Here is a 17,348-nt window from a genome sequence, read left to right on the forward strand (position 1 = left end):
TTTACTGACAGGTACTAAATTGGAGATCCATTCGAGATAATCAATTGGGCGTATGAATCCAACATCCAATAACTTCTCCAGCTCTGCTTTGACTAGTAATGCCACTTGTGGATGCATTTTCCTTAATTTCTGTTTCACTGGCTTTGCCCCCGGTTTGACTATCAAATGATGCATTACCAAATCCGGATCTAGTCCAGGCATATCAGTGTATGACCATGCAAAGTTGACTTGTCATTCTTTGAAAAAGCTTATGAATTTTGACCTTTCAGACTCTGTCAATGATTGAGCTAGGAATATATTGTGTGGAACCTCTTCTGTACCAATGTTTGTTTTGATAGTATCCTCCACCAACATGGATGACTTTTCCTCATATGATGCTGGGAGAATGTCGAGCCTTCCATCTTTGGGTGCCTCAGAGAGGTTTTCGCCCTCAGATACGTCCTTTCTTTTTACTTTTTTGGGATCAGATAGCACCACAATGTGGTTTTCGCCATAAGACCCTTGATTTGTTCTTATTTTCACATTTTTGTGACTGGAAGGTCCGACACCCTCACCAAAATATGCCATATTGTTGAGTTCTATGGTGTATCTTGCTTTGTGGTCCCCAGGGGGAAGATCATCTCGTATGCCAAGATAGTCAATAATAGCTTCATCATTTTGAAATGTGTCAAATTGTGCTAGTCCTTCATAATCCCAGTCAATGAGTTGGTGGTGAACAAGGGGAAGGCCCTTAATGTTTTTAGAGTTTGCGGGGCTAAGAGTGAAGATGTGGTTATATTCAGGTATATCGAGGCAATTGTCGAGGTCATCGATGGCACTCTCCTCATCAGTTTTGATTGCAAGCGAATCCAAATTGTCATCACTAGTAGTGCCTTCCGGGACAAGTGTCCTCATCCTATGTGATTTCGACCTAGAACCTTGAGACGAAGACTGTGTGCAATCCTTATGGGTTGTTTCTTGACCAACTTTGAACTTTTTATAAAATTCCTCTTCTTCTGTGGGTTCATCTGGCTCTCTGAATGTCTCAGTGAGCTCATAGTCACTGGAGGATTTATCTGAACCCCATTCCCATTCGTTGGAATCTATGGAATAGTAATCCTCTTGTTGAACTTTGGCAACTTTGATTTGTGATGCCTCTTCTGTCCTTTTAGTGTGGATCTTAGAAGTCAGAAAACCAAGTCCCTTTGAGCGTTCCCTTTTTACAGTCAATTCAAGTTGTAAGGGCTCCATAACGCCTTCTTTGCGTAACCCAAGAGGGCTTTTTCCATCATACCTGAATTTTTGTAGAATCTTGAAGCCTTTGCCATATTTCTCACAGGGTATATTGATCTGATCTTGTGTGTCCTCTTCAATGTCTTTGTAAAGCATTTTGTATAAATCTTCCTCTTCTAGTTCACCCCATCTTTGAAAGGTAGTAGGATCCCATTTGAGTATCATGATTGATATTTGCCTGTTAGGATGTGGCCTTCCATATTCTTTTGGAGATCTCATGACTTGTCGTAAATACATGGTCTGATTTAAAGTGTATTCTCCCATGCCTTTGTCCTAAAATTTGCCTTTAAGTTCACCTTGTTTTGATGTCGAAGGTTTCAATGACTCAGGGTCAATGTATGCCGAAGAAGGAGCATCCTCATGATTACTAGGAATGATGGTTTCAGTATGTGATCTCAGGTTATTGCAATATATGAATGGATTAGGATCACCATTAACTGTTACCTCGACTCCATTATGAGGAAACTTAATGCATTAATGATATGTTGATGGGACTGCCCTCATCTCATGAATCCAAGGACGTCCTAGCAATATATTATAAGTGAGATCCAGATCTAGGACCTGACAAACCACATCCTTTGTGACTGGCCCAATTCTTAGAGGTAAAGTGACTGTGCCCTTGGATGAGCGCTCTTCATCATCATATGCCTTGATGGTGATTTGATTTGTTGAATTCATAGCTTTATCAGAATATCCCAATTGTTTAATAGTGCTCAATGTACAAATGTTTAGACCTGCTCCTCCATCTATCAGGACTCGCTTTATTCGATGTTTGTGTATGAAGGCTTCAACATGTAAAGGTGCATTATGTGGCTGACTTATGAAGGCGTCATCGGCTTCTGTGAATGTAAGGGAATGTGGAATGGAAAGGTATACCACCATGGCTTGAAACTAGTCCATGTTTAGATCAGTAGGGACGATAGTATCTCTCAAGATTTGTCAAGAATAGCTTTATGAGCGGGGGATATGCGTAAGAGCTCAAGGATGGAGATGAGTGCGGGTGTCTTCCCTAATTGTTCTACAAGGTCATACTCAGGTTTGGTAGATGAAGAAGCGGTGTTTTTAGTTGAAGCACCTGGCAAAGTAATTTTACCTCGATGAGTTGTAACATGACATTCAGAGGTAGGTTCGGAAGAAGATCCAACACCTCTTAGGACAATCCTGGGTCGCTGAGGAGGATTCTCAGGATTTTTGTTCTTGATGGTAATAGTAGAGATATGATTGTCCATCGAGATGTGATTGATAGTTGAATCATAGTTATAAGGTGCTCTAGTATAGTTGGCCTGATCATCTGTGACTTTGGCTTTTCCCTTGTCATGCTTTGGGAATGGTTCCTTAAACATCTCATGTTCTTGATTGGATGAGTGTCCCTCAATCTCAATGTCACCTCTATCAATGAGATCTTGCACTATGTTCTTCAGTCGATGACAATTTCCTGTTTTATGACCCTTGCTCTTATGAAATTCACAATATTCATCATCATTCCACCAATTTGGTTTGACCTTTGGTTCATATGGAGGAAAATCTGGAACTGTGATCACTTTGTTTGCCACAAGCTTTTTGAAGACTGATTCAAGTGGTTCTCCCAATGGGGTATACTTCCTTCGTGATCTAGAAGTTGTTTGAGTATTCACTTGATTATTTGTAGAACTTGATCCCGAAAAGATGAATTTGGGTCTCACTGTATTGGCATCAACAACACCATCATTGACTGTGTTCTTGTTTTTATTCCAAAATCTTGGCTTGTCTTTTCCTTTAAAGTCATCTTTGTTCTCCTTGAATATTTTAATGACTCCTTGTTCAATTAGAACCTTTTCTATTGCTAAGCCTTTTTCAATAACATCCTTGAAGGTGGACAAACAAGCTTTCCTTAGATCATAGCCAATGTCCTTGTTAACATTTTGAGTGAACATTTCTACCATTTGTTTTTGTGGAATTTCACAAGAGCATCTGCTAGCTAGCTTTCTCCATCTTTGTAAAAATGATGCAAAAGATTCTCCTTCTTTTTGCTTAGTGTTGCACAAAGTACTGATTGATATGTCTGTCTCTATATTGTAGGAGAAATGTTGAATAAATGCCTCCGCTAAGTCACCCCATGACTTAATACCAGGTGGTAGTTGGGAGAACCATTCCATAGCTTGATCACCTAAGCTTTGTGGGAACAATCTCATCAAATATGTTTCTTCTGCCGCTACCTCAATGCAAGCTATGAAAAATTGTCTTATGTGTGCCTTGGGGTCTCCTTTTCCTCTATACTTGTCAAATTTTGGCGTCACAAAGTGTGCAGGAAATGGAGGCATTGGAATGCTCTTGTCAAATGGATAAGGACATATGTCTCTCATAGTGTCTGTTGGTTTTGGTGTATTCATGTCCTCCATTTTCTTTTGTAAATCTCTGATTTGTTGCTCCAAATTGCTCTTAGGTGGAGATCTACTTCTTGTAGCATACCCCATGTTTGAGACACCAATTTGAGGAGGAGCTTGTTGCATGTATGGATGATATGGATCATACACATGCTCATATGGAGGAGGTCTATATTGATGCGGCATATAGGGAGCACTTGGTATAGCTTCATGTTGAGGAACCCCATATCTATTTTGCGCATGTATACCATATTCTACAGGCATGTCATGTTCTATTGTGTTGCCCCCAAATTTGACATGAGGTTTCCTTGTGTCCAAATTTTGAGCATGCCTTTGAATGTCCAATTGTTTTGGTTGATCCATAGCTTGAGCATGTGATTGAGCATATCTGTCTGTATAAGACTTCCATAATGGTCTTCGAAGGTAAGTATCATATGTTTGACCATGTGCATGTGGGACTTCTGGTTTTTGAAGCAAAGCTGATGGTGATTCAGGTACCATATGTGGTCCTCTATTTCCTCCACTATTAGGTCTCCTTTGATCCATGTTGGAGTGAGTTTGTTGCGAGGGTCGGTTTTCCATAAGTTGAGACATGTCAAAGTCATGAGGTATTTTAGCTCCACTTTGTGCCATCATGTGTAAAAAGTATTGTCTATCCCTCCTCATTATTTCCTCAACCAATTTATTGAAATGGGGATTCATAATGGATTCTTCTACATCTACTGAATGTATTGAAAAGTTGTCCACATTGTCGTTGTGTGTAGCATTGTTGTTTGTAGTGTCTACGTTTTCCACATTGGAAATGTTTCTATAAACATCCATGTCAGGCAATGTAGTGTGCTCAGGATTGAAAAATAAATCGTTATCATACTCATAAGAACTCATGTTTGCGAACTCTTGAGCTTCTTTAGCTTTTCTCCTAGATTTTTGAAGACGGGTTTCAACCATGAAATAGGTATTGACCAAGATGTGAGAGACTAGATGAAAATGGAAAAAGTATGGAAGACCAAGAGTTGTATGGAGTGTAAATGAGTCTGAGGTGAACTTGCAATGTCCAAAGTGTAAGACCAAGTATGTATGTAGTAGAGTAGGTGTGATTTCCAAAGAGAGGATAGTTTCTCTTGATGAGGTAAGCTGACCTTGACTCTAAGTAAGACCAAATGAGACCCAAAGGTAAGAAACCTTGATGAGGGACCACTTAGCAAAGTGTAGTTGTATGTAGTGTGTTGACAAAGTATGATGAGGACAAGCAAGTGACCTTTTGACTCAAGTTTAGACAATTGTGAATGTAATGAGAGATGTGAAGCAATGATGGACTGTATGAGACCTAAAGCAGGTTGAATGCTAGATGAAACCGGAAGAAACAACCTAGGAAGCTCAAGTATTCCGAAACTGATTTCTTTTGTTTCCTAGACTGTAAAAATTTTCAATTCTGGACACGGACGCTTCTGTATACTTCACAGACGCGATTCCCAGACACGGACATGTCTCTGTTAGACACAGACGTTGCTAGACACACAGACGCTATTATGCCCTTCATAGACGCACTTAGATGACTCAAACGCGGTTAAAACAGACACAGATGCATTTCTATAAACTTCATGCAATTTTTCCAATCTGTGAAGTCGTTTTGTTGTGACCAAATCCGACTATTTGACTTTTTTTCGTGACAAGAGGACACAATGTTGATGAGGACTCAATGTTTGCAAGTGTTTAGACTCCAAAAGTGTGTTGTTTGATGTAAAATTTTCTGCATACACTTGAAGACACAAAAGACACAATGTTTTGTTGTTTGGTCTTGAATGTTTGAATATTTAACATAAGACAAGCACAATTCTTATGGCTGGCCAAGACAATAGTTGTTGATCCCACATGGGGTTTTACCCCCGAGACTACGCTATTCAAAGCGGATACTTAGATGCTTGACCTCACTGGCTCCACCCTCGGCACTCACTTCTCGGGTCAGCCAAGCATCAGTCCCCATGAAAACTCCCCATGGCGAACTTTGTATCTCTACTAAGAACCGTATGTGTGTGGGCTGCTACCAGAGGTCCGACCTCCTACCCCAACAACTAGAAGGATTTGGGCTTCTAAAACAAAAAGGTGCTAGTAAGGGCATCCGCTCGTGTGGCCATACATGCAGCACTTTCAACTCTGTAAATACAGAAGGCTCCCAGCCGGTAGGGGTTACGCCCTACAAATGATCAAATAAATTTGATCAAACGGGTTTATGGGGAGACATAGTGTCAGTATGAACTAATCAGCACACGTTATTCATAGTTTTCACCATGAATACATTTGATTATAGTGGTTCGGATGAGGTGGGTTTTCCTCGCTACCACTTGGGTCATTCTCTTCTCACTAGTAGTCCTAATGACCACACGGGAAGACAGGCCCTCTAAAGATTAAACAAAAAGAACCTATTGCTAAAGACACAAAAGACAATGATTCAATTTTAGTGCACCAATGGAAGTGTTTGCTAATCTGTGAAAACAAGGCACACAACAAAATTTCAAAACCCTAGCCAAGGACCTACAACAAAATTTGTTAGTAGTTTGGGTTGTTTCAAATGATCACCCCTTCCTGCAAGCACACCAGTTAGGTAAATTTTAGAAACCCAAAAAGATTTTGTGAAAGAGGGGTCTTCAACAAAAATGTTTTGCTTCCAAGACAAGCTGCACAAACTTAGTTAGCTAGATCTGGAAGGGTTAGTCCAAAAATAAACCAGATCTGAAACCCTAAGTGCGAAATCCAAAAATTGAATCAAAGAAAATTTGAAAATTTTGAAACAGTAAATACACAGACGCTGTTACCCTCGACACAGACGCATCTGGATTACACAGACGCGGTTCTGTGATTCACAGACGCACTTTAAAATCACAGACGCCCTTCTCCAACACAGACGCGGGTAGAAACAACACAGATGCGTTTCTGAGACACAGACGCTCCTGTCTTGAACCTGCAAAATAAAACTTGTCGAAAACATAGACGCGATTCCAGATTCCGTAGACACGCCTGAAAATCAAAGACGCGATCCGAAAGTTCGCAGACGTGGAAAAACCTAAAATGCCGTTGAAAAATGTCCGATCTGCAACTTCAAAAATGCAAAATCTGCAACAAAAAGGTTAAATGCAAAGGGACAAGAGTCCCACCGGGCGTGCCAAAATGTATATGGTGAAAATGGATAACAATAATAACAATATTGAAAGGCTAAATGAATTCAACCACCAAACCCTAGCCTAACAACAACAAAGATCCACCATAACATATGAAGATTACCTAAGACAATGCAAATCAAATAAAATCACAAAGATTATACATCACATGTCCAATAGGGTTTTGATCTCCATTCTTCCTATCTCCATTGATCTTGCTTGATATATTTGCTTTCAGATTTTATATGCACAAGAGCTCAACAAAGAACAGAATGTGGTTGCAAGTAGGATCATAATGTAGTCAATTGATCAAGTTGTTAGGGTTTGATAATGAAGGAAGCATCTCCTTAAATAGAAGACACAATATGAAATGGAGGGATAAGATTGAGAGGTGTGAAAAAAGGAGGTCGGCTAGGATTAGAGGGTAGGTAGAAGAAATAGTAAAATAATGAAAGAGGTAGGTAGTGTAGGAATTAAGAGATGAATGACATGTGTCATGTGTAGAAAAAGATAATGAATTAATTAAATAAATAAAGATTTATTTAATTAATAGAAGAAGTAGGATCAATTAAATAAATAAAATATTTATTTAATTTAGGAAAAGGATAATTTAAATAAATAAATACATTTATTTAAATGAGAAATAAGGCTAGAAGAGGATAAATGAATTAATTAAATAAATAAGGATTTATTTAATTAATAGAAGAATTAGGCTAAAGTAATTAAATAAATAAAATATTTATTTAATTAGACTGGACAATTTTGAGTGTCTACAGTAAGTGCGACAGAGAGTGCATCCTTGACACTGTCCATTAAAGAATTTTGTGCTTGAATATCAGCCAATAATGAGATTAAGCCATCTAAAGTGCTTCCCTCTTGTGTAGTAGATAGGCATGTGGCTTAGTTAATCTATCCTTGGACGGATGAAAGATGAGGAAGGAATAATGTCTGGAGTGTCATTATATCCATCTCGATCTTGTGTTCATCATTTTTGAGTTCCAATTGCTGAGCCATGAGCTGTTGAAGCTTGGTATAAAAATTCTGAACTGAATTGGGCTCTGGGGTCAACTTATTTGAGAGATCGGTGATCTCTTTCTCAATAGCATCAGTTTTATTCTTAATGTCCTTAATGAATATAGAGAATGTACAGAGTTTCTAAAATAAATAAAGAATATGCTTGAGTTGAGGGGACAACTCAGCAATGAATTTGACAAGTTTGACTTTGCCAATAGCTATATCTTTTTGTACTTCTTCTATCATTTTTGCAGTGAGCTCTTTGTCTTTTAGCTTGCTCAAATACTTAGATGCATCAACTCTGGATGTTTCTATTTGATTAAGGAGTTCATCCAGTTGAATATGGATGGTTGCATCAGTTGACATTGTAGCTGTGGGTAGCATATCTGATAGCAATGTCTTCACCTTCTGAAGTACTTTATTCTTCTTTTGTAGAGCCATCTGTTTTTCTTGTTCTGCCTTTGCTTTAAATAGTTCACCGAAATTAATGAGTGCTTGCCCCTTTAATTTTGATATATCCACATTAGGCAACACTATTGGTTTAGACAAATCAATTTTGAAACTATGCTTTTTCACCTTCTTCTCTTTACCTTTGGCCGGTTGGACTAAAACAATAGCTTGGGAGGCTTGCTAACGCTTGGTAGGTTGCTCGGTAGAGGCAACACTTTGGTTGGTTCCTATAGCCTCTACGGTGTCTTTTGGTGTCTCAGTGCTTGGTGTCTCAACTGCAACATTTTCAGTGCTCCAAGGTGCTTGTGAGGTCTGTTCTAGAGTAGTACCTTCTCTAACTTTATACTTGTGACCTTTGTTGCCTTGTGCTATATCTTGAGGAGCTTCGGTTGAGACAGGTTGCTTGACCGGGGGATAGGGTTGAACTTGTTCTAAAATAGATTCACTAGATACAAGTTTTGCATATGCATTGCCTTCTATCATCTCCTATTCTAGTGCCTCTGCATCCATGATATCTTCATCTATTTGAATGGTGTCAGTAGAGTCTTGCTCGGTGACATCAGGATCTTGCTCGGTGACATCAACAATTTCAACTTCAGCTTGCTCACCGGCATCCCTTCTCTGAAATATTTCCTACCATTGCTCTTTTGTTTCCTTCTCCACTTCAATATATAGACCATTCATCAATTTCAAGGCCTTTTGTTTGACTGTAAATTATGTCTGGAAGTTTTTTAGATGATCCTTGATCTCATCTACCGACATGTCAGGAAAGAGATGTACAAGACTTCTTTCTCTGATTTGTTTTTCTGAGTCCAGGGCATATTGCCACCTGTTATCAATATGCACATATAATTCTTTAGGAATAGAATTAGCAATTTCTAATGGGACCACTCAAAATTTTAGAAGTGTGCAAATGACAACTTCTTCTATTTGTCTCTTTTCATCAGCAGATTTGGATTCATATTTGACATATCTGAATCCACCAAATACACCATATTCCTTTAGATTAGTACAAAAATTATCAACACTATGTACATCTACCTTCTTGCTCTTGACAATCTAAAATTTGCTTACATCTTCAGATTCAATGTCACTAGACTCTTTTGACAAAATGAGTCTCCGAGTAGATTTCTTGTAGGTCTTAGTTACCTTGGGAACAATAAAATTCTTTTGTTTCTTACTCGGTGATGCTGCAGATGCTCTTGTGTTAGGTCGCTTTGTTGGAGGAGTCGGTAGGGCTTTTGAAGTGTCCTGTTTCTTTCTTTTCAACACTTTACCCTTAGGCAATTCGGTGCTCAGTGTTATAGCTACCTCTTGAGCTTCTGATTCCTCTTCGGTGATGGCAAGAGTGCCTTTGACAGGTGTAGAGGAAGAATCTTGTCTGAATTTCTCTGATAATACCTTTACCATCTTGGTTGCCTTTCTTGTAGCTTTGGGTACTACAATGCTCATTTTTACCTTTTCCTTCACTTCTTCATAGGTTCCATACCTCAACTCGGTAGCATGCCTTGGTAATGTAAGAAATGCATCGATTTACTGTTGTGTGATGTCAAAGTCAATCTTGTAACCCATAGGTGGTAAAGCTTGAGTTCTTGGTTCCACAACATTCACATAACAGTAATCGGTGTCTACCTCAAAACATATGTCATCTTTATATTTCTCCACTAGCTAGGGTGGAATTCGGTACCTGTTGTGCATCTTATCCTGAAACTTGCTGAAATAATCATCCATTATATTATTAAAATTATCACCTAGCTTCTTGATTGAGTCATTGATCTAATGGGTGATTGGTTGGTGTAGTTCCCAAACAACTTTACCGATTGATGGAAAGAATTTTTCAAAGTAGAAAAACATGCACACAAGAAGTGAACCAAACTTTAGTGTATTAGCCAAGTTGTTCTTCTTCGGCTTCCTTATTGTGTTCAAATTCTCAAACAGGTTCTTCAATAACACCTCACATAAGTCAATTTTCATTCCCTTTTTCACAATTTTATAAGCTAAGTCAACTGCTACACAAGGTACACTGTTTTCCCTTGCCGATTGGAAGAAATAGTAACCAATTACTCTAATAGCAAACTTAAGTTTTGCATTAGTGACATTGTTCAATTTCAGTCCTCTGTAATCTGATTCCACTCTGATCAAACTGATCAATTCCTTCTTTGATATCATCTTTTGGGCTCGGGCATGATCATAAATAGGATAACCGGTGATCACATGAATGATTTCCTTGGTGATTTTAAATGGTTGCTCTTCTAACCACATGAAATCATCGTGAACTCTACTCAGAACAAACTTGACCCACTGGGGTTTGAACACACGGGGATAGGTTAGGGCTTTAGTTAATCCCTTGATCTTGATATGCTCATACTTGCTATCAATTATATCATCGGTGCACAATTCATCATATGTATCTTTGATTTCAACATGACCGAGTTCTTCAACATGACATTTGGTGAAAAATCTCACATCCTCGACTAACAAGACTCGATCTGAGATGAGTGAAAAGGCGGTTTTGTCATTTGGTTCAGATGCAACTTTAGGAGTCAAAGAGCATTTTAGTGAGGGCTTCTCTAAGTTCTTAACAACAATGGGATCTTGGATTTTAGCTGCCATTTGTAAATTTCAGATAAAACTTAGCAAAAGATCCTTAGGGTTTGATGGTTTTCAAATGGTAGACGCTTCACACTCAGTAGATAAATAACAATTTGATAAGATCGGTAAACCAGCTTAACAGTGCAATGAGATTGATGTAAATACCTTGAATTTTGCTTTGTAGGAAATTTGATCGGCTTGAAATCACTCTGCTCTGCTCTCTCGAAAACTTGGTGAATGAAAATGACTATGAAAATACTTTTAAGTACACAATATACCTTATCGGGCTCCGTGTAGGTTAGGTCAAAACATTAAATGCATTCGATTCCCTTAAACTTTCTTTCCTTTTTGTGCTTTAACCAAGTAACCAAATTTCCTTCATTTACCGACTTGACAGGCTTCCTGTATTCACTAACTTGACAGGTTTCCTGTATAGTGCTCCAAAAGACTTGGATAGAATTTCAAACTTACTACTACATCTTAACTATGTAGATTTTAAATTAAGTATACAATAAAGTAGGAACTGTTAAGATTTGACTTTGAGAGAATCCAGTCCTTTCATACCTTTACCTATTAATTTGGAATAGGTGCACCTAACTCAACCTAGGTAAGGTGCTTTCTTCATTTGACACAATTTCCTTCTTTTTCCAAATCATCTGTAATTTGCCTTTCACTTCTTCAGTGTCTCCTCTAGGTTGATCTCTGCAATCTCCAGCCAAGTGTCCAACTTTGTGACAATGAAAACATGCCATACCAGGATTTCTCCATGATCTTCTGTTGTTCATTCCAAACCTTATAAAATAGTTGGCACTTATATGTCCATATCTTTCACAACATTCACACCATATCCTTGTATTGTAATCCCATGGTGATGCTGCATATTGTCGGTAAGGATCTGTGTAAGTTTGGTGACCTTTAGTGTTTGCTCGGTGTGCAAACCACATGTAGTTCTTTTGCTTAAACCAACACTTCTCAGTACTATGTCCATATCTATTGCAGTTTTTACAAAACCCTTTGAATTTTGCCTTCTGATAATTGTTAATAGACTTTGTCCTACATTGGTTAAATGTGTGACCATATTTATTGCAATTGTAACAATAACCATTGGACTTAGTGACATTCGGTTGCTTACCTTTTCTGATTTGGCACATGTTGGCAGTATGACCTTGATTTCCATAGTAGTTGCAAATAGGCTTCTTTCTTTTGATATTCTTCTTGATTCCAGCTTGCTTTGATGATTCTCCTCTCTCAGTAGTATAGATTCCCTTCTCGGTAGAGTCTTTTCTTTTGTAACTGAGTCCTGCATCTTTGTAGGGTCTTCTTGTATTCAATTGCTCATCCAACATCTTTGATGCTTCATAGCTCTTCTTCAACATTTCTTTGGATTTCTTCTCCATTTCAAGTTCATTGGTCAACCTTGATACTTCAAGTTTCAATGCTTGATTCTCATCATCTTTCAGATTTGCTTCATGATGTGCATAACCTAGTTGATCTGACATATTTTGTTGAATCTCAGTCAACCTTATAATTTCATCATTCTTATCAGATACTAAAGCTTCAAGTTATTGACTCTTTCTTTCTAGATCTCTTACTTTATCCTTGGTTGTCCTCAATGCATCAAGATTTTCAGTCATCTATGTGCTAAAATGTTCATGTTCTTTTTTCATTGCTTTTAGTTGATCAGCCAGTGCTTTGTTCTTTTCTTTCAATACTCCAATCATTTCTTCAATCTCTTCAGATATACTATTCTCAGATGATGTCTCAATTTGTACCACTAACTCTTGAGAATCCTGCAAATCATTAGATAGTCTTCTTCTCACTTTTAGAGATTTTTTCATTTGCCTTTGCATGTCTGCAATCACTTGATTAGCATGATCCAGTTCTTCTTGCAGATACACAATCCTCCGAGATTGGTTATAGCCTTCCATTGATAAGATCTTTCTCTTTAGGAAGTTAAACCCTTTTCCAAGATTCAAGCTCTGATACCAATTGTTAGGCCCAATATGGAAAGCTAATGTACTGAGAGGGGAGGGGTGAATCAGTACTTCAAATCCTTTTAACAACAATATCTTCACTGTTATGCATAAACCAAAAATTGTTGTAACATAACGTAAAGCTAAAACAAATAAATAACAATAATACATGATTCACTCCATAACACATATATTTTGGTTACGCAAAAACTCTTGGTTAGAGAGAAAAACTATGGTGGGGATGGCACCCACAACTTCACTACTGCAATAATAAAGGGTGCTCGGTTATAGCTACATATTTAGCTATTTCTGATAGCTTACCCTGTTAAGAGTATCAAGATCTGTTAGATCTACCTTGCTAAAGGATTTTACAACACTTAATCTAAATGTTGCACCTGGTTAGAGGCTTTACAATTTATAGACTTGATTAGTCTTTTACCCTGTTAAAGGTTTTTCTTACAACTTCAAAATGTTCAATAAAAAATCTTTACAACTATCTGCAACTTTACATCAAAAATGTTGAAGCAGATTCTATATGCTCAAAATAAGATTACCTTGCTCATAGCATACCTCGATAATCCATATAGTAACTTGGTAAACCCTTCTGTTTACTCTGTTCTATAACTGTTCTCTGAAAACTTTCTCAATGACCTTTGTGTCTCTATAATAGTCATAACACTTAGTGCTTTCTCATGCATTGCACATGTGTTCCTTCATACACTTGTGTATATCCTTGTCTCTCTTATACACTCTCTATCTAACCCTGAATTCATGCTGTATAAATAGATCTCTTATGTTGGTGATTTGATTCATTGCTTCGATCTTACAAACATGATTCCTTGAATGAATAACTATACAAAATATTTCACTGGTTAGATGATCTCAAAATCATACACAATCTTTAAGTGCAATTTCCAATGTTATAATAGTTCTATGTTCCTTGATCTTGTAACATGTTTTCATATGTGTGTCCAGGTTCAATGAATTTGGTAACACGTTTCACTTGGTGTATATCATTTCGGTGTATTATCTTTGCTGCTTGGTAGAAATAGAATGGTACTCAGTAGATAGTTCGGTGAATACTGGGCTCTATGACTACTTTCTTTTATAACCGACTAGACTATGCATACCGACTACATGATTTAGTAGTGTTAACTGACTACAGTATATAGTATGACTTTGGATAAAAAAATTAATGGCAATTTGATAAGTCGTAACAGCCTACTCAAACTTCATTTTTAAGATCTGGGCATTAAAATAAATTACATATTTGGAAAGTAGACTTCGAGCACTACATTTTCTATTACTAAATTTTTTCAAGAATCATTCTTTAAGTGCCTCAAATATTTAGGTCAAACGGGACAAAATAAAAAAAAAAGGGCAAAACCTTCCACTTTTTGGCCAAAAAGTTTACACAACTTCTTGCAGGCACCCCATAAGGGAAGACTGTCATCACATAACTTGGTATGGTTATCTTGGCAGGCCTCCATAGGTCCCGACCCCCATCATGGCTTATCCTAGTAACCTCTCCCGAACCCCCGACCCCATCCAAGTCTCATGTGGACCCAAACAATCCTTTCATGAGGACAAGGTTGTTTGTTTTCCATTCCAGGCCTTCTCTGTACATCCTGAATCTATAACAGCACTCAACCATGAGCAAGGCATAATTATCTTATTTAGTGTTTAATCTACCAAGCCCCCTAAATATTATTATGTTATCACTTAAGCAAACTTTCGATGGGTTACCCTGCAACCACTTTAGGCATGACTCCCAATCGAAAGCCACTCTCCCATTTGACACGTAACCAAAAGTCACATGAACTCCCAAAACCAAGGTATGCACATGAAAGAGTACACAAAGTTCAATATAGTAGAAAATCACTTGGCCAAAATCAACCCTCCCATAAGGTTAACCAACTGACAAATCATTGACACAAAAAATGCATAACCATGAAAACTACCATATGACCACATTTAATAAACTATCCAAAGACTTGCAGAAAATAAATGTGAATATAGTAATTAAACATGCACAACTTCACTTATCTTAAAACAACAATAATTTTCTATTTCGTTAAAAATACATGTCGGCCAACGTTCTCTATTTCTCCTATAATTCGAATTACATCATATAAATAAATTCACCATCTCATTACAAATTAAAAACCAAAATCTCATTTACATAATTATACATATCTGCTATACATATAAAAATATAAATTAATCTAAATATTAATTAAACTAATATTGATATTTTTCCCAAATAAATAATCATTTCCATTTTTTTAAAATAAAATATCTATCCTTTCTTTTCCCTAAATCAAATATATTTATCTAATTTTATTTTGAAATAAACAAAACTATATATATTTTTTAATTATTTAATATAATTTTAAAATAAAAAAATTAAAACTTTAAATATACCCCACCCCACATGGTTTTCTTATAGCCACATGGGGGCCCCTTTACAAAGGGGTGGGCTGTTGGGGGACCATGTCGCAATCTCCCCACAGCCATAGCTGTGTGGAGGCCACGACATGGCCTCACAACTAAGCTCCCCCCATGGCTTGGGGAAGCCACAGCTCCCCAACCATGGGGTCGTGGGGTTTACGGTTCCCCAAAAACAACCCCCCACAATAAAAATTTAATAATATATATATATTTTTTTAAAATTATTTAAAAAATCCCCTTCTCTGAAACACATAGACTCAGATAATTTTTGAGAAAATAATTTTTCCAAAATCTTTTATAATTTTTTTTTAAACCATAGACCCCAAATAAGTAAACTTAGAAATTTTTCCGAGACCAAATAAACAGAGGATAATTTACTTTTTTTAAAAATAATTTCCACTCCCAAACAACTAAATCTGGCAAAATTTTGCCAGCATAACCCCACACATGGGGTGAAATTCAACCAATTTCAAACTCTAAATTTATAAAATCAAACTAATTTTACATTCCATAACCCAAATGAATGATTCAAATATGAGACAAAATTTTAACAGACACCCAAATTTAAATTTGAAATCAATTTTATTTTAACAAAATAGAGAATTGATTGTGAAATGAAACCAAGGATGATTAAATGCCAAATTTAAATTCTACCTTTCCTTTTTAACAAAATTTGAAGAGTTTACAAACAAATTATTGCAAACACAACACACACACAGAGTGATTCTTTTAAATCAATAAAAAATTTAACACAAAGATTTTAAACAAGAAACCAACCTTAATGAGAAATCTTGGTAGTGATTGTGAGAAGAGCCTAGCCCTACAACTGATCAATCTCCTCAAACAAAGATGCAACCAAATTTTCCTCCAAACTGTCTCCTTTTCTTACTCGTGAAGAATATAGGTTAAATAGGAAATATTCCAAAAATATGCATGTTTAGGTTAAAATTATATTCAACCAATCATGTCATTTCTCCAAAGTGAATTTAAAAAATGCTTTTTTTTTCTCCCCAATTTCATTTTCTCAAATAAATAAAAACTTAAAATTCTATTTCAAAAGTCAACAAGGGAAGATATTTCTTTTTCTAATTTCTATTAACTTTTCAAAGAAATGCGTATACATGATTTAATTTTCCGAATTTAGAATATCAATTAATCAATCTCTATTTTAATGCATAGAACAAATTGATTTAACCATTTATAATACTTAGGGTTCTAATTTAACTTTTATCCATTTATTTAAATAAATAAATAAATAAAACGCATTAACTAATAAAACGCTTTACAATTTAGTAGTTAATTTTATAAACGCAAAACACGTAACTCAAGAAAACCAAATAAGCACACGACCTGCATACCGGACATAGGTAACTGATGGATGACTGATGATGCTCACTTTGAGTAACGATAGGGTTAACAAGTAAGGCCTTACAACTATTTCCTCCACTTCCATCGAGTTAATAAGGTATGCACAGACTTGTGAACCCAGGTGGAGATGATACCTCATACCTACATGGTACTTGTACCAACAATTCCCTATATCAACGAACCACATATGCATATATATACAACAACATAAAACACACTGTTGAAGGAGAATCGTGATATTCCCTATCTCACCGAAGTGAGTGAAGGAAAATCATCTCCTCGTACCCCATGCACTTACAAACACGAAACATGTATAACACATCACACATATAAAATAAATGTGTTAGTTCATGTTAGTAATCCAATAAAATAACATTTAACCACATTAAGGGAACTAATGTGTAAACAACATACATTGAAACTTAAATCAAAGTATAACACCTCATCGCATAATGTCTAAGAAATATATCACAATGTAATGTATCCACTAAAAAGGTCAATTGAAATCAAGAAAGGGGTACTACATTCTGCCCCCCAAAACTAGGCTTACTCCTGGAAGCCTAAAATAGATAAGAATAAAACTCTCATCTTCGCTGCATCCTTCCATGTAGTCGAGGTCTCATCATTTGGGTCCCATAGGACCCTTACCTGGTTGATGGTACGACCCCTGAGGGTCAAACCCCAACACTGCAGAATGCACACGGACTCCA

This window comes from Cryptomeria japonica, chromosome 4, assembly GCF_030272615.1.
Source record: "Cryptomeria japonica chromosome 4, Sugi_1.0, whole genome shotgun sequence".
Classification (NCBI taxonomy): Eukaryota; Viridiplantae; Streptophyta; class Pinopsida; order Cupressales; family Cupressaceae; genus Cryptomeria; species Cryptomeria japonica.